This window comes from Neophocaena asiaeorientalis, unplaced genomic scaffold (assembly GCF_003031525.2).
Source record: "Neophocaena asiaeorientalis asiaeorientalis breed wild unplaced genomic scaffold, Neophocaena_asiaeorientalis_V1.1 scaffold573, whole genome shotgun sequence".
NCBI classification, from domain to species: domain Eukaryota; kingdom Metazoa; phylum Chordata; class Mammalia; order Artiodactyla; family Phocoenidae; genus Neophocaena; species Neophocaena asiaeorientalis.
In genome coordinates this window covers 410,252-437,150 of record NW_020172453.1, presented here as the reverse complement: position 1 = coordinate 437,150, position 26,899 = coordinate 410,252, and the positions used below count along the sequence as shown (strand labels likewise).

Genomic DNA, 26,899 nt, shown 5'->3' with positions numbered 1-26,899 from the left:
GTAGAGATATTTGTGAAATAATCTGAGCACAGAATCCTTCTATATTTTTACATTTTTTTCTCAGTCTTTTGCAATCGTTGTATGTGCATCCAACTCTGCTCAACTTTATTAAAACCTTCCAAAAGATTCAACTTGGTATTCATAGATGCAACAACTTTCTTTTTCCACCCACTGGTTTCATAACATTTTATTAACTTAAGTAACCACATTAAGAACACATAACATAAACAGGTTTGGAACAAACACAACTGAATCCTGGCCAGCATTCCCCTAATCAGGGTTCTCATGTACACGAGGAGCTAAGTTTGCTGTGATATCAGTCAGCATATTTTCCAGAGGGAATAGAGAGCTTGGGTTAACCTAGTGAATCCATTTTTATACCCAATTGTTATTGTGAAATTGGTATGTTAGGTGGGACTTGCTGAAGCGAGCTCTCCCCATCATTCCTGCACAGTCAGGCTCACTCCATGGAGCTGGCACTTTCTCATCTCGGGTAAAATCACGGGCAGGCTCCATAGTTTCCTCTGATTATTCACAGATAATAAAAGGTTCTAATTACTTTTATCTCCAAATACTCTCACTGCAGTAGTCAATAAGAACAGTTTAATTTAAAAAACAGAAACAAAAACAAAAAGACAGAACCTCATTGGCAGCTTAAGCTCTCCTCAGCCCCAGCTTGATCCCACTCCAGGAGACAAGTCTGTATAGGAAAGGAGGTGGGCATAGGCTAGCTGCCTCTCTACTTCTTTATGTCTTCTACCCCTACTAAGCCTGGATTCTGGAGGAAGCAATAACAGCATTTCCCTGACAAGACAAATGCTATTCCAAGGACTGTTGGGAGAGAAAGGGGTTCACTAGGCTATATCTGACTGATGTAGTTTGAGAGATGCTGTAAGTTCCCACTTTGGGATGGGCCCCTAGGGGACTGCAGCCCAAGAGTATTGATAAATCTTGAAGGAAGTAGCCATTGCACAAACTGTAGACTGGCCTTATAATCAACAAAAGGGACATACTCTTTGCCCTTCCAGAGTAAATCTGTGTGCCTAAGATATATTTGAAGGATCAAGAAGGTTGTCTCTGGAGAGAACATGACTAATATGGCTGAAACTTCCTGCACCAGTGGTAAGCACTACCCTGAATTTTATGTTTGTTCCCTTGCTTTTAAGTTTGACTACATTATATATTCCTAAACAACATGTTGTTAATTTTGCTTGCTTTAGAATTTTATATGATTAGTATCACACTATATATAATCTCCTGCTACATGTTTTTTTGCTGAATATTATATTCATGAGATTTATCCATATTGATGCATGCAGCAATAGTTTATTTTTACTGCTCTATATTGTTCAATTATATGAATATCTCATCTTGTTCATGAACACTTGGATTGTTTCCAGTTTTTAGTCATCACCATACTGCAGTGAATTTCCTGTGCATGTCCCCTGGTACATATTGCTACAGTTTTCTGAAGTTACATACCTGGATGGGGGTGGAGGAATCATAGGGTCTGCACATCTTCTTTTCTAGAGAACATTTAGGGCCTAGGATGATATTATGTTCCTCCAGAGAGGATTTTAATTTCCTTCTATCCAGTGCCAGAATCGACATCCAATTTCAGGGCCTCCTTGAGGACCTGGAGCTGGTCTGCAGTCTTGTGCTATGGCTACTTTCCTTCCAAGTTTATCCTTATTCCTGGGATGCAGCCTCCTAGGGTCTCATCCTACAGTGAGATAGGATTTCCCAGGGTCCCCACCTCTGGATGTCCCCAGACTCCAACTTTTTCAAAATTTCTTTCAAAGTGATCCCAAATGTCCTTCTTCATCATCTTGTTAGCTCTTTGATGTGTTTGATAAGATTCCTTTTAAAAGCTGTCAAGCTTTTTTAGTTATCATTGGGAGAATTGGTCTACTTTACCTAGTCTATTATTAACAGAGGTAGATATTCCACACTTTCAACCTTACTGAATTTTATTGGCATTAACTATAATGCCAATTTGCTGTCCAGACGTGTTTTATATACTCACTAATGGTAAACAGCATTTCCACTGATGAAAGGGATTTACTTTCCCATGTGTACCATCTTGTACTCTTTTCCTTCTGTGCTCTGGGCATATATTACTTATTCAAAAAATACATATAAAAATCGTGAAAAATAAAAAGAGTGAATCATCATTAATTTAGAAGGCAGTTTGCCCTCAAGGAAACTAAACCACATGTTGCAATTTCTTAACCCTGCTTCCTAGTGTTTAATTTAATATTGAGCTGATTATTATGCCAGCCAGGAAATTTTTTTAATAGACAAAGATGGCTGTGTTCACAGAATCTAAAATGGTTAGTGTTGCTGGATTAGAATGTATCAAAAGATCACAGTGATGGGAAAAATTCAATCAGGAAGTCTTAATGTATATCAGAAAAATTACTAGTTCATTTGTTGCTATGGAGAAAATGATGTTTTCAATTCCTGTCCCATTAAGGACATTCTTGGATTTAGTAAAATTCAAAACATGTCAGCATGCCAGTAGTACTAATGCTGTAGGATGCAATGTTTTAAAGAAACTCATACTGAATTTTGAAAATCCTTTGTATTTTATTTAATGTACAAAAAAAACCACAAGGAATTTCATATTAGGGCAATAATAATCTGTTCACGTGTATAAGTTATTTGGGATGAGATCCCAGGGAACTGCAGAGTTTGTTTAAAGCCATGAAAAAGTAGAATTAAAATGTCATGAAGAAGAATACTAAGTTAATTTTGATTGCCAATGAGTAATTTCTTAAAATCTAGATTATTTTGAAGGTTATTGGCCTTTCCCTCCCAGGTGTCTAGAGGTGCTGAAATGTAACATATTCAAAACTAGGATAGATTCCCATTCATACAGGATGATGTCAGTATGACTCTCCTCTCACACAGAAGGGTGGCTTTGAAAGTCTCTTGCCCTCTCTTTACCCTGATAATTCTGTAATTACGATCCAAATGACCCTTCAAAAATGGTAAATGCACCACTGTATCGGGTATGTGGTACCCAGTTACTGCTTAATTGGAGAATCTGCCTATAATGAATAAACATTTTTTAAATGAATTACTAAGGTCATCAACTCTCATTTTCTCCTAATACATATTTATTTTTTTATAAATTTATTTATTTATTTTTGGCTGCATTGGGTCTTCATTGCTGCGTGTGGGCTTTCTCTAGTTGTGGTGAGTGCGGCTACTCTTCGTTGTGGTGTGTGGGCTTTTCATTGCAGTGGCTTCTCTTTGTTGGGGAGCACGGGCTCTAGGTGCTCAGGCTTCAATAATTGCAGCTTGTGGGCTCTAGAGCGCAGGCTCAGTAGTTGTGGTGCACGGGCTCAGTTGCTCTGTGGCATGCAGGATCTTCCCGGACCAGGGCTTGAACCCGTGTCCACTGCATTGGTAGGTGGATTCTTAACCACTGTGCCACCAGGGAAGTCCCTCCTAATACATATTTAAATAAGTAATATTTATAATTGAGAATTTAATATTGAAAAGACTAACACATGATAAGTATCCAATAAATGTTTGTATTATTATTATCACTAATATACATTTATACTGAATCTAGAGCCTTTTCTTAGTAATCCATTTGAATTAAATAGTTTCTTATAAACTTTTTAAATGTATCAATATTTATATTGTAGTTATAATTAAAATGTAATGATCCATAAAAGACATATAAATTAGATCATCTCAATAGATGCAAAAAAAAAAAGTGTTTGACCAAATACAGCATCATTTTAGGACAAAAACCCTCAGCAAGTTTGGTATGGAAGGAACATACAATACCTCAGTATAATTAAAGCCACATATAACAAACCCATGTCATGCTCAATGGTGAAAAGTTGAAAGCTGTTCCTCTAAGATCAGGAATAAGGCAAGGGTGCCCACTCTCACCAGTCTTATTCAACATAGTACTGGAAATCTGAGCTAGAGAAATCAGGCAAGATAAAGAAATAAAAGACATCCAAATTGGAAAGGAAGAACTAAAATTGTCTTTACAGATGAAATGACCTTATATATAGAAAAGATTAAAGACTTCAACAAAAAACTGTTAGAACTAATCAATGAGCTTAGTAAAGTTGCAGGATATAAAATCAATGTACAGCAGTCATTGTGTTCTATACACTAGCAAATAAATATATGAAAAATAAAGAAAGAAAGCAATTCCCTTCACAATAACATCAAAAAGAATAAAATACTTAGGAGTAAATTTAACCAAGGAAGTGAAAGATGTGTAAACTGAAAACTATAAGACTTTGATGAAAGTAATTGAACAATAAACAAATAGAACTATATTTTATGTTCATGGATTGGAAGAGTTAATATTGTTAAAATGTCCAGACTACCCAGAGCCACCTATAAATTCAGTAAATCCCTATCAAAATTCCCATGACATTTTTCACAGAAGTAGAAAAAAACAATCCTCAAATTTGTATGAAACCTCAAAAGACCTGAAATAGCCAAGGCAATCCAGAAAAAAGAAGAACAAAGCTGGAGGTATCACACTTCCTGATTTCAAACTATATTACCAAGCTATAGTAATCAAAACAGTATGGTACTGGCATAAAAATAGACACATAGACCAATGGAACAGAATCAAGAGCCCAGAAATAAACCCCCACATATATGACCAACTAATATTTTACAAGAGAATCAAGAGTACTCAATGTTCAAAGAATAGTCTGTTCAGTAAATGGTGTTGGAAAAACTGGGTCATCACATGCAGAAAAGTGAAATTGGACTACTATCTTATATCATTCACAAAAATTAACTCAAGGTGGATTAAAGACTTAAAGGTAAGACCAGAAACAGCAGAAGAAACTCTACTGTTCAAGAAACCAGAAACTCCTAGAAGAAAACATAGGAAAAAAGCTCCTTGACATGGGTCTTGGCAATGATTTTTTTTTTAATGTGACACCAAAGCACAAGCAACAAAAGCAAAAATCAATAATTGGGACTACATCAAACTAAAAAGCTTCTGCAAAGCAAAAGAAACAATTAACAAAATGAAGAGGCAACCTATAGAATGGAAAAAAAATTTTCAAACCATATACCTGATAAGGGGTTAATATCCAAAAGATATAAAATACTCAAACAACTCAATAATGATGACAACAAGACAATCTGATTATAAAAATGAACAGAAGAACTGCATTGACATTTTTCCAAAGAAGACATGCAGATGGCCAACATGTACATGAAAAGATGCCCAACACCACTAATGTTGACTTGAAACAAATAGACTGCCAAATATTTCTCCAGCAAAGATGGGTTTATTCTGTATTCTCGGAGAATTGCAATTCAGTGTCTGTAATGATGGCGAGACACAGAATTGTAATTATAGTTAACAGTACTGTATTATATACTTGAAAGTTGCTAAGAGAGCACTAATCTTAAATGTTTTCATTACAAAAACAAAATAGTAATTATGTGATGAGATGGAAGTGTTAGCCGATATTGTGGTGGTAATCATTTTTTAAAATATATAAATTTATCACACCAACATGTTATACACCTTAACTTACACAAATTCGTATGTCAATTATATCTCAATAACAAAAAATATCCATAAGTTAAAGACTTGACCCTGTTATAGATAGAAAATAAAAAATTACCTGGGGTTAGATATCACAAAAGGCAGGAGAGATCGTGTCTATTTTCAATGGTTCTGTTCTTTGTGTGTTTAATAGAAAATTTTTCCTTTTATATAAATGCTAGGAGAATTTCAGGCTAAAATTTAAAATAATTTACGAGTTGAATATGGTTCATTTCTAATAGGCTTAATTTATCACAGTAGCTTTAAATAGGTTAGTCTGTGAATGAAAAAGTCTTACTTGGAAAATAATTATGAAACCTAATAAAGTTGACTTTAAATTGGCCCAGTAGAAAAAAAATAATGGTTACTGTTTCAGAACCCACTACTCTTCTATTACCCTCATGGGGTTTCAACCAATACAGGGGTCTCAGTGTTCTTCAGATAAGCATTTGCGAAGCTCAGTTTTTTTCAGGGGGTGAGTAACATGCAGGGGAGAGAAGGCAGGGGAAAACGTTTGGTGGAGGGGAAAAGTGAAATGGAAACTATTATTAAAAGATGAAAAGTAGCCAATTCCAGAAAACGTTTTTATATTTTTATTCCTTAAACAGAGGAAAGCATTTCAGTTTTATTTTTAACTTCTTTAATCACTTGTCTTCTATCGCCAATTGACTTTTAAAAAGATATGAAAGAACACTTATCCCTTGCGGCCATGAATTAAGGGACTCACTAGAACTACTCCAAGTCTGCAGTTTCATCCAATACTATCTTCCCCTGCCTGTGCTTTATTAAAATCCAAGCAAAAACACAGGAAAGATCTATTTTGGAAGGTGTGAATTAGAGCTGGGTTAGAGGGAGGTCTCACATCCCAAAATGCTTGATGCAATTTTAAATGTTAACATTGTGACACTAGTTTTTTTATTCTGTCCCCTTCCCTCTTCAGACTGCCTCATAAATACCATGGCTGTTTGAGCCTTGTGGGAATAGAGGCAGGGATTATTTTTATAGCTACACCCTGTACCAATAAGTATATCTAATAAACATTTCTATAACCAATTTATTTCAACTTCAGGGTATAGTTTTCTCTACAGTTAGAGAAATTGACCTATCTCTAATGGCCAATTAATCTTAAAATCAGGGTGAGAAAATTAAGGGGATGTGGTGAGCCAGAGGTCCTCCTGGAGAAGAAAAACCACACATTCAAGGCAGGGGTCAAAAATTTCAGATACTTTCAAGGGTCCAGTGGGTAATAGGAATATGTGAAACTACTGCAGTAAAATTGTTAGGAAATGATGTGCTGGCCAACAGGAGAATTCATAGCCAATTCACATGATTAAAAACACCCTGCTGGCTGAACTGAGTGGCTACATTTACTCCACCACAATTCCCATTTGGGATCCTTCTTTTAAAGAGGTCCTATACAAAAGGGATTAAAAGGAATAGGATTTATTTGACTGGAGTAAAGATCCTTGAGTTTTATTTACTTCTTTTTGCTTTTCCTAAATAGATATTAAAAAATAAATAACAGGGAAAAGCCAGGCCAGTGAATAGACAGGAGTAATTAGCAATTTATTTGAAGTTTCCTAAAGATCTCCCTGCTTAAACTCTCTTTCTTACTGGTTTGCCACAGCACCTAGTGGATTCTTAACATCATTAGGCTCAATGCAGCCGCATTGAGGGAGTGGGGCAAGTAGGGTAGGATGTCAGTTTCTCCCAGGAGCTTCGAGAGCACAAACATGACTTTGGCAGATATTTAGCTGTAATGTAGTTGACAGCCTACAGCAAGGTCATGAGAAAGGTGAAAAGGGGTCAGGATTTTGTGGAGCATTTCAAAAGAAATTAAAATCTCCAGCCTGCCATGAACACCAAGAGCATTACAGCACAGGAGGTATGAGGGCTGGGAATGAAGGAAAGCCAGGTGGCTGGTGGTAGGGAATACATGACATATCAAATAACTAAACTAATGTTATTGAGCATCTATTCTATGTCATATGCTGTCTTTGGTGCTGGGAATATGAAGATCAATAAGCTATGGCTCCATCCAGCAGGTAAGACAGACTTGTAGCTAACTATACAATATTTCATCAACTCTATGACTCACATTTTTTCATATTTAAAATGCCTTTGAAATTAATGGCATCTCACAATTTTCTTGGCAGTGGTTTTTTTCATCCTACTAGAGTGGTAGATAAGATAACTGTGTGTGTTATAACAGAAGAAATACAGTAAATAGATTGTGACATATTACTACCAGGTAGGAAGAACAATAGTTAAACTATATTGTGTAGATAATAGTGAACTATTGAAAGTTTTAATCAGGGGAATAACATTGAAATCTCTCTATTCATTCTTCCCTTCCTCTTGCTTTCTCTCTTATTCAATAAACATTTATGAAGCACATTCTATAGGCCAAGCTCTCTGTTAGATCCCAGGAATTCAATGGTGAAAAAGAGACATAACCATTAATCAATTGTATCTAATTGACATATATAGAATAACTCATCCAACAGCAGCAGAATACACATTCTTCTCCAGCTCACATGGAATATTTGACAAGATAGACCACAGTCTGGGCCATAAAACATACCTTACCAAATTTAGAAGAATAAATGTCATACAAAGTAAGCTTCAGAACACAATGGGATTAAACTAGAAATTAAAAACAGAAAGATAGCTGAAAATCCCCAAATATTTGAAGACCAAATAACCCACTTCCAAATAACACATAAGTCAAAGAAGACGTCTCAAGAGAAATTTAAAAGTATTTTGACCTAAATGAAATGAAAATACAGCCTATGAAAATTTGTGGAATGCAGTGAAAACAGTACTTAGAAAAAAAAGAGACATAAATTCTAGCCTCATGGAATTTACAGGCTAGCTGAAGAGACTGAGCAAAGACTAAGGAAATAGAAAACATTTGTGTGTGTGTGTGTTTATTGAAGTATAATTGATTTACAAGGTTGTGTTAATTTCTGCTGTACAGCAAAGTGATTCAATTCTACATATATATACATTTTTTTAAAAACAATATTCTTTTTTTAAGTTAATTTTAATTGGAGTATAGTTGATTTACAATATTATGTTAGTTTCTGCTGTACGGCAAAGTGAATCAGTTATACATATACATATACCCAGTCTTATTTAGATTCTATTCCCATATAGGTCATTACAGAATATTGAGTAGAGTGTCCTGTGCTATACAGTAGGTTCTTTTTTTTTTTTTTTTTTTATGCGGTACGCGGGCCTCTCACTGTTGTGGCCTCTCCCATTGCGGAGCACAGGCTCTGGACGCGCAGGCTCAGCCGCCATGGCTCACGGGCCCAGCCGCTCCGCGGCATGTGGGTTCTTCCCGGACCAGGGCACGAACCCGTGTCCCCTGCATCGGCAGGCGGACTCTCAACCACTGCGCCACCAGGGAAGTACCCTACAGTAGGTTCTTACTAGAAAAAATATTCTTTTCCATTATGGTTTATCATAGGATACTGAATATGGTATCCTATAATACTATAGGACCTTGTTTATTCATTGCATATATAATAGCTTATATCTGCTAACACCAACCTCTCACTCCATTCCTCCCCCAACCCCCTCCCCCTTGGCAACCACAAGTCTGTTCTCTATGTCTGTGAGTCTGTTTCTATTTTGTAGATAGTTTCACTTGTGTCATATTTTAGATTCCACAAATAAGTGATATCATATGGTATTTGTCTTTCTCTTTCTGACTTACTTCACTTAGTATGATAATCTATAGTTGCATCTATATTGCTGCAAATAACATTATTTTGTTCTTCTTTATGGCTGATTAGTATTCCATTGTATACATGTCCACATCTTCCTTATTGATTTATCTGTCAGTGGACATTTAGGTTGTTTCCATGTCTCGGCTATTGTGAGTAGTGCTGCTATGAACATAAGGTGCATGTATCTATTTTGGATTAGAGTTTTGTCTGGATATATGCCCAGGAGTGGGATTGCTGGATCATATGGTAATTCTTTTTTAAAAAATATTTATTTATTTATTTGGCTGCGCCGGGTCTTAGCTGTGGCACACAGGATCTTCGCTGCCAGTGTGGGATCTTCATTGCAGCATGCGGGATCTTTTTTTAGTTGCAGCATGTGGAGTCTTTAGTTGTGGCATGTGAACCCTTAGTTGCGGTGTGTGGAATCCAGTTCCCTGACCAGGGATCAAACCCAGGACTCCAGCATTGGGAGCACAGAGTCCTAGCTACTGGACCACCAGGGAAGTCCCTGAATCATATGGTAATTTTATTTTTAGTTTTCTGAAGAGCCTCCATACTGTTTTCCATAGTGGCTGTACCACTTACATTCCCACAAACAGTGTAGGATGGTTCCCTTTGCTCCCCATCTTTTCCAGTATTTGTTATTTGTAGAGTTTTTAATGATGGCCATTCTGACCACTGTGGGGTGGTATCTCATTTTAGTTTTGATTTGCATTTCTCTAATAATTAGTGATATTGAGCATCTTTTCATGTGCCTATTGGCCATTTGCATTTCTTCTTTGGAGAAATGTCTATTTTAGTCTTCTCATTTTTCGATTGCGTTGTTTGTTTATTTGTTGTTGAGTTATATGAGCTGTTTGTATATTTTGGAAATAAAGCCCTTGTCATTTGCAAATATTTTTTCCCATTCTGTAGGTTGTTTTTTCATTTTGTTTATGGTTTCTTCTGCTGTACAAAAGCTTGTAAGTTTGATTAGGTCCCATGTGTTTATTTTTGTTTTTATTTCTATTGCCTTGGGAGACTGACATAAGAAAACATTGGTATGACTTATGTCAGAAAATGTTCTGCCTATGATCTCTTCTAGGAGTTTTGTGGTGTTATGTCTTATATTTATGTCTTTAAGCCATTTTGAGTTTATTTTTGTGTATGGTGAGATGTTGTATTCTAACTTCATTCATTTACATGTGGTTATCCAACTTTCCCAACACCACTTGCTGAAGGGACTGTCTTTTTCCCGTTGCATATTCTTGCCTCCTTTGTCAAAGATTAATTTACCATAGGTATGTGGGTTTATTTCTGGGCTGTCTATTCTGTTCCATTGATCCATATGTCTGTTTTATATGCCAATACCACACTGTGTTGATGACTGTAGCTTTGTAGTATTGTCTGAAGTCTGGGAGGTTTATGCCTCCTGCTTTGTTCTTTCTGCTCAGGATTGCTTTGGCAATTCTGCGTCTTTTATGGTTCCACATAAATTTTAGAATTATTTGTTCTGTGAAAAATGTCATGGGTAATTTGATATGCAATTTTATGCAATAGCATAAAATCTGTAGATTGCTTTGGGTAGTATGGCCATTTTAACTATTAATTTTTCCAATCCAAGAGCATGGGATAGCTTTCCATTTCTTTGAATCATCTTTAATTTCCTTTATTAATATTTTATAGTTCTCAGCATATAAGTCTTTCACCTCCTTGGTCAGGTTTATTCCTAAGTATTTTATTTTTGGTGGTGCAATTTTGAAAGGTATTGTTTTCTTACATTCCCTTTCTGATATTTCATTGTTATTGTAAAGAAATGCAACCAATTTCTGTATGTTAACCTCGTATCCTGCTACCTTGCTGAATTTGTTTATCAGTTCCAGTAGTTTTTGTGTGGAGTCTTGAGGGTTTTCTATATATAGTATCTTGCCATCTGCATAGAATGACAATTTTACCTCTCCCATTCCAATTTGGATACCTTTTATTTCTTTTTCTTGTCTGATTGCTATGGCTAGGACTTCCAATACTGTTTTGAATAGAAGAGGGCATCCTTGTCCAGATTTTAGTGGGAAGGCTTTCAGCTTTTCACCATTGAGTATCATATTGGCTGTGGCTTTGTCATAAATGGCTTTTTATTATGTTGAGGTATGTTCCCACTATACCCACTTTGGTGAGAGTTTTATCATAAATGGATATTGAATTTTGTAAATGCTTCTGCATCTTTGAGATGATCATGTGGTTTTTAATCTTTTCTTTTCTTGATGTGTTGTATCACATTGATTGATTTGCATATGTTGAACCATCCTCATGAACTTGGGATGAATCCCACTTGGTAGTGGTGTTATGATCTTTCTTATGTGTTGTTGGATTCAGTTTGCTAATATTTTATTGAGAATTTTTGTATCTATATTCATCAAAGATATTGGCCTATAATTTTCTTTTTTTGGTGGTGTCTTTGTCTGGTTTTTGTATTAGGATGATGGTGGCTTCATAGAATGTCTTTGGGAATGTTGTCTCCTCTTCAAATTTTTGGAAGGGTTTGAGAAGGATTGGTATAAGTTCTTCTTTGTATATCTGGTAAAATTCACCTGTAAAGCTATCTGGTCCTGGACTTTTGTCTTTAGGGAGTTTTTAAATTACAGATTCTATTTTACCTCTAGTGATGAGTCTGTTCAAATTATCCATTTCTTCTTGATTCAATTTTGGTGTCTGTATGTTTCTAGAAACTTGTCCATTTCTTCTACGTTGTTGAATGAATTTGTTGGCATATAATTGTTCATCGTATTCCCTTATGGTTTTTTGTATTTCTGCAGTATCAGTTTTTATGTCTCCTTTTTCATTTCTTATTTTATTTATTTGGGGTCTCTCTCTTTTCTCCTTGGTGAGCCTGGCCAGAGGTCTGTCAGTCTTGTTTACCCTTTCAAAGAACCGGCTTTTGGATTTATTGATTTTTTTCTTTTTTTTCTTTTTTTCTTTGATTTTTTTCTATTTTTAAAAAATTTCTATTTTATTTATTCCCTCTCTGACCTTTATTATTTCGTTCCTTCTGCTGACTTTAGGTTTTGTTTGTTCTTCATTTTCTAATTCTTTTAAGTGGTAGGCTAGGTTGTTTATTTGAGATTTTTCTTGTTTTTTGATGAAGGCCTGTATCACTATGAACATCCCTCTAAGAACTGCTTTTGCTGCATCCCATAGATTTTGTATGGTTTTGTTTTCATTGTCATTTGTTTCAAGGTATGTTTTAATTTCCTCTTCGATTTCATCATTTACCCATTGGTTTTTTCATAGCATGTTGTTTAGTCTCCATGTAATCATTTTTTTCTCATTTCTTTTTCTGTGGTTGATTTCTAGTTTCATGCCGTTGTGGTCAGAAAAGATGCTTGAGATAATTTCTATACTCTTAAATTTGTTGAGGCTTGTTTTGTGCCGTAGCATATGGTCAGTCCTAAAGAATGTTCCATGTGCAAGAATGTTCCATGTGAAAAGAATGTATATTCTGGTTGTTGTTTTTTATTGGATGTAATGTACTGAAAATATCAATTGAGTCAAACTGTTCTATTGTATCATTTAGGATCTCTGTTGCCTTATTGATTTTCTGTCTAGAAGATCTATCCATTGATGTGAATGGAATGTTAAAGTCTCCTATTATTATTGTATTCCTGTCAATTTCTTGCTTTGTATTTGTTTTGTGTATTTGGGTGCTCCTATATTAGGTGCATATGTGTTGGTGAGTGTAAAATCCTCTTCCTGTATTGATCCTTTTATCACTATATAGTGTCCTTCTTTTATCTTTCTTTATAGCCTTTGTTTTAAAGTCTATTTTGTCTGATATGAGTATTGCAACCCCTGCTTTCTTGGCATTTCCATTTGCATGAAATATCTTTTTCTATCCCCTCACTTTCAATCTATATGTGTCTTTGCCCTAAAGTGGCAGCATATTGTAGGCTCTTGGGTTTTTTTTATTCAGTCTTCCACTCTGTGTCTTTTCATTGGAGCATTTAGTCTGTTGACATTTAAGGTAATTATTGATAGATATGTATTTATTGCCATTTTGAGCCTTGTTTTCCCATTGATTTTACATTTCTTCTTTGTCCCTTTTTTTTTTTCATTTTTCCTTTTGTGGTTTGATGGTTTTCTTTTGTGTTACATTTATGATCTCTTCTTTTTGGTTTTTGTGAATCTATTGTATGTTCTTGATTTGTGGCTATCCTGTTTTTCAAGTATGTTAACCCCATCCTATACCTACTTGCCTTAGACTGGTAGTCATATAGGCTCAAACACATTCTAGGAAATGAAAAAATATACACATTTTCTTACTCTCCTCCCCCACATTTTATGATTTTTGATGTCCTCTTTTACATCTTCATGTTCATCCTTTTGCTATTCATTGTGGTTATCATCACTTTCACAGACATTTCTTTAAAATCTGTGTACTGGCTTACTTAGGTGATTTGCTTTCCAAGCTTTCCCAATGGAGCTATAGGTTCTCCTCCCTTTCTGGTCTCACAGTAGATTTTCTTTGGCTCTTCCCCATTGCCAGTGAAATCTCTGGGGCTTTCCAGAGTACACAGCTGACAATTGTTTGCAGAGTGAAGATAGGTGATTGTGCGGCAGCAGGTGTAAATGAGTCTTTTAAAACATGAAGTTGTTGGGGGGATGGAGGAGGGATGGATTGGGAGTTTAGGATTAATAGATGCAAACTATTATATATAGAATGCATAAACAACAAGGTCCTACTGTATAGCACAGGGAACTATTTTTAATAGCCTGTGATAAGCCATAATGGAAAAGAATATGGAAAAGAATAACTGAATCACTTTGCTGTACAGCAGAAATTAACACAACATTGTAAATCAACTATACTTCAATAAAATTAAAAAAAAAAGACATGAAGTTGAGGCTGCTTACCTAAAACTGAGTGACATTATCAAAATTACTTAAATCAAGTTGGTTGATTAAAAATGTAGTTCAGGTTTAGGCTTCAGTGGAATTTAGGTCAACCTCAAACAATGTATGGGAAGCAAAGCCAAAATAAAAATATCTCATTTTTCCCCTTGGACCCAAAGGACACTACTTTCCTTCAAGTGACTATTGAAATAGTATGTTATAAAATTGAGACTGTGATTTGTTATGACTCTTAAAATTGCATGCAACTGATACCCAACTCAGTCAAACAATCTTAATCCGAAAGGGAAGATTTATTGGAAGGATGCTGGATGGCTCACAGAACTGAGGAAATAACTGCAGAAAGGAGGCCACTCCAGGCCAAAAGGGTGAAATCAGAAAATGTGTATAACAAAGGAATCTCTTAAGTTGTGCCTCTCATTTCTTTTTTCCTCTTTGGTGTTAGTTTCATTTCCTTAGGCATTGCCCCACAGTGGGAACTTGACCATTAACACTAATTCTTACAGTACTGAAACCACAAAGAAAAAGAAAAAAAGAGGCTTCCCTGTCAGCTTCAGCCAGAATAATCCTGGGCAAGGCCTCTGATTGCCCTGGCTTTTGTCACGTGCCAGTCCTTGGACCAATCACTGTACCACAGAGAATGTGGATGCTCTGTTCATCCCAGACTGAGATTGAGCCATGTGCCTATGGATTTCCCAGAGGGAGGGGAAGAAAAAAAGAGTCCCTAGAGACATTTCAAAGATACCACATCATAACCTGATGCTTGACAATATGCTTATGTCACAAAAATATTCATCCCACTCTCAAGTGCCCCAAGCCTCTCGTGATCTAAATCTACCATTGATTTCCCAATTATTTTTGTCCATAAAAACATTAAAAATTACCTGAGGTTTCCTCATAACTGTTTTATTTCTTTTTCATTTGTTCAGCCTCAGCACAGTTTAACATTTGTGGTAGATATTGTATCTGGTTCACTCAGTACGTTATCCAGTGTTCCTAGGTTCTGGATGTGCATTAGGCTCCGCCAAACAGAAGTGCTGGTAGGAGACTCGAATTTGGAACTGAGATAAGTGGGGAGAGAGGCAAAGCTTGAGTTATTCATTTGGCTGGGACAGATTGTAGCATCCCTGACATGGTTCTGGAGCCAGCAGCTGTGGTAGCCACTGCCCAGTTCAGCAGATGGCTTCTAGGTCATGGCAAGAGAAGCAGCTTCATTGGTGGCCAAGTTCTACATGGTGGCTTTGGGATTTGTTCCTGGAAGCTCCCTCTAGTATGGGTTTTTTAAGCCATCCCAATGATTATGTAATAGCCTGCAATAAATGCTTTTCTGGTTAAATAGCTTGAATGGATTTTGTTCTCTGTGACTGAATCCTGACTGATACATTTTTAGATTTAAAAATGTCACTGGTGTTTTCGGTAATTTTATTTTTCTTTTCCATCATTGTAATTACATGGATACAAAACGTGAAGTGAGGTTGGCATCATTTGTTGCTTTCGATGAACAGGTCAATTGGAAGGTGATCACCATTCCTAACTGATGTGTGGTTAGATTCCTAGGAACACATGTTATTATTCAATATGCCTGTGCTGGAGAACTTCCAATTGCCCCTCCAGATCACTCACCACCCTTCTCACCCCACCCTATGCCCTGGGATTGACAAGTGGCAATGGGGCTCCCTTGCCCTCTGGCTTTGTGAATGAGGAGATCTGGTTTATGCTGGTCATCTGTCCCTCCATGCCCCTCCTCACCATTAGGTAAACATTCACTTTATATTTCAAAAGTGTCCTTGTTGATATAGTCCTCCTATCTGTGGACCATCTTTCTCCCTAGAGTTTGTACTCTAAAAACAATTAACATTTATTAATTCCTCACCATACAGCTTCTTTTGAAAAGTGAGGATTCAGAGATCAAAACCCACAAATAGAATGGCCTCTCTGTTCCTTTCCCTGCACTAAGTACCTATACTTTGATCTCCAAACTTGCAATTTTCCTGTTCTTAATTGGTTTAGAAGAAGAGTCTGATGAAATAATCTAGACAGTTGTCAACGACCATAGCTGACTCCAGACTCTGTCCACCTCTCTTTCCTCCTCTATCTGCATCATTTTTAGTAGTTCCTTTTAGGTTCCAGAAGTCAAACATCTGTTGCTGCCTACTTTTGAGGGCTGGCCCTCAGGAGTTCACTAATCCTCCTACTTTTCTGGCTAAGGTATGGAGAATCCCCTTTGCCCTCAGTATAGCAGTGTAGAACCAAACAAAAAAATTTTTTTTTTCTCTAAGAAAGCTTATACTTGCCTTTGAATTCTATGGTATATATCAGTCAAGATCTATAGAATCAGGACTTCCTTCGTGGTGCAGTGGTTAGGTATCTGCCTGCCAATGCAGGGGACATGGGTTCGAGCCCTGGTCTTGGAATATTCCACATGCCACGGAGCAACTAAGCCCGTGTGCCACAACTACTGAGCCTGCGCTCTAGAGCCTGTGAGCCACAACTACTGAGCCCATGTGCCACAACTACTGAGCCCACGTGCCGCAACTACTGAAGCCCACGTGCCTAGAGCCCATGCTCCACAGCAAGAGAAGCCACTGCAATGAGAAGCCTGCGTGCTGCAAGGAAGAGTAGCCCCCGCTTACCACAACTAGAGAAAGCCTGCATGCAACAACGAAGACCCAATGCAGCCAAAAATAAATGAATAAATAAATAATTTTTTTTAAAAGTTAAAAAAAGAAAAAAGATCTATAGAATTAGAATTTCTCATGGTGGAGGTAAGGAATCTTTCTTTGTAAGACAAGTTTCCTAAATTATTCTGGTGCATTCCTTTGCTTCTCTTTACTCACTGCATCAGTTAATAACTGCTGAAAGAAAGGTAGGAAGAAGGAAAAAGAAAAGAAAGGAAGGAAGAAACTTCAGTAGTTTGGGTATTTTATTTACTAGTGCACTACAAAGGTTAAGTGAGTAATATAAAATTTTACTATATTATGATTTTGCAGTTTTCATCCTTTAGATGGGGAATTGTTGGACTGCTAGGCTAATACAGATTCTATAAGAGTTTAGCAATCTACCACCAGGACTGGGAAGCCAGAGAGGGCTTCCTCTGTAGCAAAACGATGCTACAAAAACAGAAGAGCCCAGAATTCTCAATAATTTAATTGCAGTTTTATTTTGACATCTTTGGCTGATCCACCCACTCATTCCTGACCCTTCCACTCCTTGTAGTCTTTCTGGGTTGGGAGTTGGGCAATGGACATGAGGCAAAGATCCTCAGACTTCTGCCCTGAGGTAGATTTGGTTGGCCCTTCTGCTGGAGCTGGTTCATCCTTTGGGTCTCTCTGGAATTTCTGGTATTGGGCTCAAATGACTCAGATCTGCAGTGCTTCTCTGAAGTTGCCCTGGCCTTCTCAGGGCTTGCCCTGGCTCCAGCCCTATGGACCTATCTTCCTTTGTCTCTCTCACAAAACTCTCTTTGACTTTGGGCTTTTACTGGGCCTATAATATATTCCCTAGCCTGTAAAAGCTCTTCCTACATTTAGTCATCTTCTTTATCAAATCCATTTATTGTTTAAATCAATTTATTGAGCTCTGGACTCTTTATTGGTCATAATCTCAGATGTCATCTTTCTCCTGAGTTTGGAATCAGTTCTTCTGGGAGTCAGAAGATGACTCATTTTCCATAAGTGAAAAATTTCAGCCAGCTATTAATTTCTCATTTCTTATTTGGGAGATATTCACATTTTCAGCCCAATGAAGAATCAAATCTTTCTAGTCTCTAGAGTCAAGGTCCTTCCTTAGTTTCTGACCAATTGTTCCCTCATCAATCACTTTCTTGATCTACATATCCTTCTTGCATCAAGGACATAGGCTATCACAACCTATGATTATAACAGAAATACCTTCAATGTACAGTAACATTAATGCGGTAGATAGATTCTTCCGTTCCCCCCTGTATGTGAGAGAGCATGAGAACTGTTTGCTAGCATGCTATGGTTCTTTAGAAAATACAGTTGACAAATGTACATATGTTTTTAAACCTATTTTTATTATTCATTTTGGCATATGCAAAGAACATGCCCGCTCCTGGATAACTCTTTTTTTTTTTTTTTTTAGCATTAGCAACGTTTTTGTTTATTTATTTTCGAGGTTAATAACAATGTAGTTTGTTATTATTTTAATTTTTCTTTTATATTGGAGTATAGCTGATTACCAATGTTGTGTTACTTTCAGATGTACAGCAAAATGATTCAGTTATACATATATATATATTTTTTTTTTTTTAGTAATTTATTTATTTATTTTGGCTGTGTTGGGTCTTCGTTTCTGTGCAAGGGCTTTCTCTCGTTGTGGCAAGCGGGGGCCACTCTTCATCGCGGTGTGCGGGCCTCTGACTATCGCAGCCTCTCGTTGCGGAGCACAGGCTCCAGATGCGCAGGCTCAGTAGTTGTGGCTCACGGGCCTAGTTGCTCCGCAGCATGTGGGATCCTCCCAGACCAGGGCTCGAACCCGTGTCCCCTGCATTAGCAGGCAGATTCTCAACCGCTGCACCACCAGGGAAGCCCCGACATATATATTTATTCTTTTTCAAATTCTTTTCCCATTTAGTTTATTACAGAATATTGAGCAGAATTCCCTGTGCTGTAAAGTAGGTCCTTGTTGGTTATCTGTTTTAAACATAGCAGTGTATACATGGCAATCTCAAACTCCCAATCTATCCCTTTCCCCTCTTTCCCCCTGGTAACCATAAATTTGTTTTCTACGTCTGTGAGTTTGTTTCTGTTTTGTAAATAAGTTCATTTTTTTTTTAGATTCCACATATGAGATAACATATGATATTTGTCCTTCTCTGTCTGACTTACTTTACTTAGTATGATAATCTCCAGGTCCATCCATGTTGCCACAAATGGCATCATTTCATTCTTTTTAATGGCTCAGTAATATTCCATTGTATGTATGTACCACATCTTCTTTATCCATTCATCTGTCAATGGACGTTTAGGTTGCTTCCATGTCTTGGCTATTGTAAACAGTGCTGCAATAAACACTGGGGTACATGTATCCTTTTGAACCATTGTTATCTCTGGATATATGCTCAGGAGTGGGATAGCTAAATCATATGGTAGCTCTATTTTTAGTTTCTTAAGGAACCTCCATAGTGTTCTCAGTAGTGGCTGTACCAATTTACATTCCCACCAACAGTGTAGAAGAACAGTTCCCTTTTCTCCACACCCTCTCCAGCATTTATTGTTTGTAGACTTTTTGATGATGGCCAATCTGACTGGTGTGAAGTGATACCTCATGGTAGTTTCGATTGACATTTCTCTAATAATTAGTGATGTTGAGCATCTTTTCACGTGCCTATTGGCCATCTGTGTCTTTTTTGGAGAAATGTCTATTTAGGTCTTCTGCCCATTTTTTTTTTTACTGTTTTTTTTTGTTTTTTTTTTGATATTGAGCCATACGAACACTTTGTAAGTTTTAGAGATTGACCCCTTGTCAGTCGCATCATTTGCAAATACTTTCTCCCATTCTGTGATTCGTGTTTTCGTTTTGTTTATGGTTCCCTTTGCTGTGCAAAAGCTTTTGAGTTTAATTAGGCCCAATTTGTTTATTTTTGCTTTTATTTCCATTACTCTAGGAGGTGAATTCAAAAAGATATTGCTGGGCTTCCCTGGTGGCGTAGTGGTTGAGAGTCCGCCTGCCGATGCAGGGAACATGGGTTCATGGCCCGGTCTGGGAAGATCCCACATGCCACGGAGCAGCTAGGCCCGTGAACCATGGCTGCGGAGCCTGCGCGTCCGGAGCCTGTGCTCCGCAATGGGAGAGGCCTCAACAGTGAGAGGCCTGCATACCACACACACACACATAAAAAGATATTGCTGTGATTTATGTCAAAGAGTGTTCTGCCTATGTTTTCCTCTAGAGTTTTATAGTAACCAGCCTTACATTTAGGTCTTTGATCCATTTTGAGTTTATTTTCATGTATGGTGTTAAAGAATGTTCTAATTTCTTTTTCTTTTTCTTTTGCATGTAGCTGTGCAGTTTTTCCAGCACCACTTATTGAAGAGACTGTCTTTTCTCCATTGCATAGTCTTGCTGTCTTTGTCATAGATTAATGATCACAGGTGCATGGGTTTATCTCTAGGCTTTCTATCCTGTTCCACTGATCTATATTTCTGTTTTTGTGCTGTTTTTGATGACTGTAGCTTTCTAGTAGAGTCTGAAGTCAGGGAGCCTGATTCCTCCAGCTCTATTTTTCTTTCTCAAAATTGTTTTGGATATTCAGGGTGTTTTTGTGTCTCCATACAAATTTTAAGATTTTTTATTCTAGTTCTGTGAAAAATGCCATTGGTAATTTGAGAGGGATTGCATTGAATTTATAGATTGCCTTGGGTAGTATGATCATTTGACAATATTGATTCTTCCAATCCAAGAACATGGTATACCTTTCCATCTGTTTGTGTCATCTTTGATTTCTTTCATCAGCATCTTATACTTTTCTGCATACAGGTCTTTTGCCTCCTTAGGTATGTTTATTCCTAGGTATTTTATTCTTTTTTGATGCAGTGGTAAATGGGAGTGTTTCCTTAATTTCTCTTTATTATCTTTCATTGTTAATGTATAGAAATGCAACAGATTTCTGTGTATTAATTTTGTATCCTGCAACTTTACCAAATTCATGGATGAGCTCTAGTTTTCTAGTAATGTCTTCAGGATTTTCTATGTCATGTCATCTGCAAGCAGTGATAGTGTTACTTCTTCTTTTCCAATTTGGATTCCCTTTATTTCTTTTTCTTCTCTGATTGCCATGGCTAGGACTTCCAAAACTATGTCAAATAGAAGTGGCGAGAGTGAACATCCTTGTCTTGTCCCTGATCTTAGAGGAAATGCTTTTGGCTTTTCACTGTTGAATATGATGTTAGCTGTGGGTTTATCATATATGGCCTTTATTATGCTGAGTTAGGTTCCCTCTATGCCCACTTTCTGGAGAGTTTTTTTTTTATCATAAATGGGTGTTGAATTTTGTCAAAAGCTTTTTCTGCATCTGTTGAGAGGATCATATAGTTTTTATTCTTCAGTCTGTTGATGTGGTTTACCACACTGATTGATTTGCGGAGATTGCAAAATCCTTGCATCCCTGGGATAAATCCCACTTGATTATGGTGTATGATCCTTTTCATGTATTGTTGGATTCGATTTGCTAGCATTTTGTTGAGGATTTTTGCATCTATGTTCATCAGTAATATTGGCCTATAATTTTCTCTTTTTTTGGTGGTATCTTTGTCTGGTTTTGGTATCAGGGCGATGGTGGCCTCATAGAATGAGTTTGGGAGTGTTCCTTCCTCTGTGATTTTTTGGAATAGTTTCAGAAGGATAGGTGTTAACTCTTCTAAATATTTGTTAGAATTAGCCTGTGAAGCCATCTGGTCCTGGACTTTTTTTTTTTTAAATTAAGCATATTCTATTTTATTTGCCATATTTAGGTCACAATTTCCTTTTATACAATATATGTAGATTTTTCTTTTTTTTTTTGAGCACCATTACAGACTCATGGATTTTCACAGATGCAACTCATTTCAATTAGCCATAATTATCTTGTTTTTTTTTTTGAAATTTCAAATTGAGGTAAGTTAACCAGGACTAACTTTAAGTTGGCTCCATTGTCCTTTCAACATTGCAGTGACTATTGAAAAACATCCTTGCTTTCCTTTATTTTTTAAATTTTATTTATTTATTTATTTTTGGCTGTGTTGGGTCTTCGTTTCTGTGTGTGGGCTTTCTTTAGTTGCGGTGAGCATGGGCCTCTCACTGTCACGGCCTCTCTTGTTGCGGAGCACAAGCTCCAGATGCGCAGGCTCAGTAGTTGTGGCTCAGGGGCCTAGTTGCTCCGCGGCATGTGGGATCTGCCCAGACCAGGGCTCGAACCCGTGTCCCCTGCATTGGCAGGCAGATTCTCAACCACTGCACTACCAGGAAAGCCCTGGTCCTGGACTTTTGTTTGTTGGGAGTTTTTAAATCACAGTTTCAATTTCAGTACTTGTGATCAGTATGTTCATATTTTCTAGTTCTTCCTGGTTCAGACTTGGGATATTGTACCTTTCTCAGAATTTGTCCATTTCTTCTAGGTTTTCCATTTTATTAGCATATAGTTGCTTGTAGTAGTCTCTTATGATCCTTCGTATTTCTGTGGTGTCCACTGTAAATTCTCCTTTTTCATTTCTAATTTTATTGCTTGAGCCCTCTCCTCTTTTGTTTTTCCTTGATGTGTCTGGCTAAAGGTTTATCAATTTTGTTTATCTTTTCAAAGAATCAGCTTTTAGTTTCATGATCTTTTCTATGGTTTTCTTTGTCTCTATTTCATTTATTTCTGCTCTGACCTTTATGATTTCTTTCCTTCTACTAACTTTGGGTTTTGTTTGTTCTTCTTTCTCCAGGTGCTTTAGGTGTAAGGTTAGGTTGTTTATTTGATATTTTTCTTGTTTCCTGAGGTAAGATTGTATTGCTATAAACTTCCCTCTTAGAACTGCTTTTGCTGCTTTCCTTAGGTTTTGGATCATTGTGCTTTCATTTCCATTTGTCTCTAGGTACTTTTTGATTTGCTCTTGGATTTCTTCACTGATCCATTGGTTGTTTAGTAACATATTGTTTAGCTTCCACGTGTTTGTGTTTTTTACAGTTTTTTTCTTGTAATTGATTTCTAATCTCATAGTGTGGTTGGAAAAGACGCTTGATATGATTTCAGTTTTCTTAAATTTACTGAGGCTCACTTTGTGGCCCAGCATGTGATCAATCCTGGAAAATGTTCCATGTGCACTTGAGAAGAATGTGTATTCTGCTGCTTTTGGATGGAATGTGCAGTTGCTATGGCAGAGGGAGCTATAAACAACATCAAACCTAAATACCAGGTTTCCTGAACCAAGATTTGCTTTAATGTCAGATTAACAATATCTGGTAAGCTCCAACATCTCAAATAACTTAACAGCAGGCATAGGTCTGGATTTTAAAGAAATTGACATGATTCATTTAGATGTATTTGTGGGATTGCTTTGAAACAACAGAGCCTTACTGATTGTGATATTTTACATTTTTAATGGAATTCATAGATTTCTCTTGTGTGTCATAGATAATTTTTATAAAACTAAGTAATGATTTTCCAGTAGATAAATTGGCAACAAACAAAAACATATAATTCTCAGAAGAGGAAATAAAAAGTAAAAACATCTAATTAACATATGTTCAGTGTAGTGTTAAATCTCATAGTAATGAAAGAAATGCAAATTTTAAAAACATGCGTTATGGTGATTTACCTCCTAGTTGAAATGAGCAAAGGGAAAAGCCATAGGAATGTAGAATGTGGGCTGAAGAGTAGTGAGGGGGCCCTCCTGCTTACTGAGGAGAGACAGGAGAGGGGTGTGGTCCTTGGGTTCCATCAGGCTGTGAGAACCGGGGGCATTCGCAGGTTTCCCTCTGTGGCAGGAGTAGGTCAAATAGATGTCTGAGGAGGGGGGAAATGGGAAACAAGTCATCAGTCCTCAAGTCACCCAGAAAGTTCTTCAGGACCTAGCAGTCCTAGTAGTCTGACAGCAGTTTTGGGCACTCTCATTGTTCCTACAGAAGCTGGCATCCATCACTCCCTCTCTAGTGCTCTGTCATAGTGGTAACTCAGGACTCTTTCTGAAGCTTGACAAACTGGCTGAATCAAGAAAGGAATTCGTTGCTTCTCTTGACTGGAAGGTCCAAGGGTAGGGCTTGCTCAGGACAGCTGGGACTGACAGCCTCAATGGGGTTATTTTCTCTGTCTGTTTCTCTCTGTCAATTCTACTTTACTTTGAATTGGCTTCACTTTAGAGCAAGCTGTCTCCACATGGTGGGCCCTGCCTTGTAGGTCACTCACCATCTCAAATCCTTATAGAAAAATGGAACTAGAAGCCACCTACACAAGTGTACTCTGAGGGTCCAATGAGATAGAGTATATGTAAATGCTTTCAAACCACAATGTTTCAGAGGAATTTATTTGTTCTTATGGGGTCAGTGGCCTGCTTTGAAGCAGTGTTTCTTTTAACTTGGCATCTATACCTTCTTCCTTGTTTCTGATGTTCAATAAAATGGTATAGATTTTGTTGAGTAGGCCTGGCTTGCAGTTTGGCATGTAGGAAAAAAACCTATCATCCTCTTTATCAAGAATGAGGACATTTTTTTTTTTTTTTTTTTTTTTTTTTCTTTTTTAAGGTGGTGTTTAAAAAAATTAAGTTCTGGGGCCATAGGAGCCTGTGGAGGTGCCTCAGGGACCCACAGTGTGTGTGTGGGGGAGGTGTGGGAATGGGGTTGAGAGACAGCTGGCAGGGACTAAATGGGTGGGTTTGTCAGAACAGCCCTGGTTTGTCTGTTTTCTACATCATGATTCCGGGTAAGATTTTACATCGAGAAGGAGAGTGGTGACATAGTTAAAATGGCAGCAACTTTGGCAGCAAAAGAGAAGAAATGAGCCAAATGCTGACATTAATTGACAAAAGCTAATGAAGACAGAACTGATGCAATTACTTAAAGCAAAACTGAACACCACTTGATCAAAATCTGGAATCCAATCTGAAAAAAAAGAAATTGATTAGTAATAAGCCAAGGTTGTACCCATCACAATGGCGAAAGCCTGAGGTCGACTCCCTCCTCCCACCTTCCATCTGAGACTAAGGACACTGAGAAGCTTTTGAAATGCATAGGCCCAACTGACCCTCTTACACTGTGTGGAGGACAGTATTAATGTTTACCATCCTCTCCCTGCATTTGCAGGAGACCCTGTAGCTAGTTCTGGGCAATGAAATGTGAGTGGAAGGGATGCGTATTATTCAGCGCTGAGGTGGGAAAAGGCTGATGCATGATTCTCTGGGCTTCCTCTTCCTTGTCATGGTGATCAAGAAGGCCAAAAGCTTCAGATGGATGCACCTACAAGATGACGATCCTCTGTCACACTGAGCCCCGATGGGCTGTGCAGGGCAGAGGACCCTGCCTACAGACAATGGCTGTGTACCATGAGTGAGAAATAAAGCTTTGTGTCCTTAAACTACTGATGTCTTAGTTACAGCAGCGTAAGCGAATATCCACTGGGAGGAAATGTGGAGGCTCCAGGAGGGTTTTTCAGGGTGGGAAATTCCTAGAGGCTGCCTGGAAGAGAGCAAAGCTAGAAGTGCCAAGTGAAGTTGGGGGCTAGGTGAGGAGGGAGAGGAAGTAATTAACAGCTAGTTGAGGAAGCTGTGTGAGTCGGTGGAAAAAACATGCACTTTGGAGTCAAACTGACCCACCCAGGGCTCACATTTAGGTTTCACTTCTTATTTTCTCTTCGAGCAAGTTGAGAGCCTCTCTTACTTTTCTCATTTATGAAGCATAATACCTACATTACATGACTGCTGAAAAGATTAAATTATACATACATATACACACAAACGCACATGACTAGCATCTAGCACAGTATCTAACAGTTGGTAAGTAATCCATAAACCAAGATGCCCTTTCTTTCTGTCTGCTTCCCTCTAGTACCATTTCTAAGCTTGGTAACTGCTAAGTTTTGATCTCACAGACTCTACAAGTGGGACTCCTTCAAGTTTAAAGTCCTCACTCCAAGGCCTGCATCCCACAGAACCCTGCTAGAGCTTTGAAACTACAGGGGAATACTGCCAAATCCTGTCTTTAATTGCTTTATTTGTAGTGCCCTTGGACTCTGAAGAGGGACTCTTGGCCATTGTAAGTGAGTCTAAAGTCTGGGTGAGTCTGGCTCCCGTCTGTCTTCCCAGGTATCTGTAAAGGCATTCATTCCCCTCTTCCTGCCTTCTCACTTGTCACTTATAGCAGCCTCCAGCCTGTTTGGTGCCTTCACTTCCTTCCATCCTGACCATCAAGGAATATTTTAAAAGAAACTAAACTTATTAGAAACTGAAGGGAAAGCATCATATCCCAAAACATAAATATGAAAACAAAGAAATGCATGAGTTTACTGGACAGGAAGCTCTCATCTGAACAAATTGGGATCACTCACTGACACCCAGAGGCCTTGGAGGCTATAGCTGTCCACTGACACCCCTGCAAACATGCAGAAATTTCAAACGCAGAAACTACCTGATCCCAAAGTTGGTTTCTTGTTGAATTTTAGTGAAAAAACTTCCCTTGGTTCCACTCTGGTTGGGCTTGGGGACAGGGTGTTAATTTTATGTTACAAAATATCCTTGACTGGAGAGAATATGCAGAACAAAATATTATGTTTTTCAAAAGGAGGCATAAGACTGAGGGGGGAAAAGCTGAGAAATACTGTTCTAGCGACTTGGAACCCCAGGTTCTCAAAGGCAAGGCAGCAGAGAAAGAAGTGAGAGGAGAAAGCCCGACTATAGTGAGGAAAAATCCCAGAGGGGCCGGGGGAGCATTTCGTGAGTATGAATATTTGTGTTTTCTTGGCTTGTTACCTCATTTACCCTGAACTGTTTAAAGATGGGCTTTCTGAGACATTTCATCCAGTCTTAATGTTTTAAGGGGAGCAAAGGTCATTTGATTTGAAAAAGCAGGGAGGGAGAGTTTTTAATGTGGGGAGCAGCAAACCCTTGGTGTCCAAGGGCCCCTTGGTATTGGTGGGGCACTTCCGGGCCTCTGTTTCCCTTTCTTTCTCTTCGGTGTCTCCAGCCGAACCCCTCTACAGGTGAAAGCCCAGACCGTTCAGCATTTTGCAGAAACCAAGAACTGCTCTGGGTTC

At 37.8% G+C, this 26,899-nt stretch overlaps 1 protein-coding gene across 1 annotated transcript in view; it reads left to right on the top strand.

Moving 5' to 3' along the window:
- The window catches only part of ERAP1 (endoplasmic reticulum aminopeptidase 1), a 125,906-nt gene that overhangs the window by 63,517 nt on the left and 35,490 nt on the right, over positions 1 to 26,899 (top strand). The window lies entirely within an intron of this gene.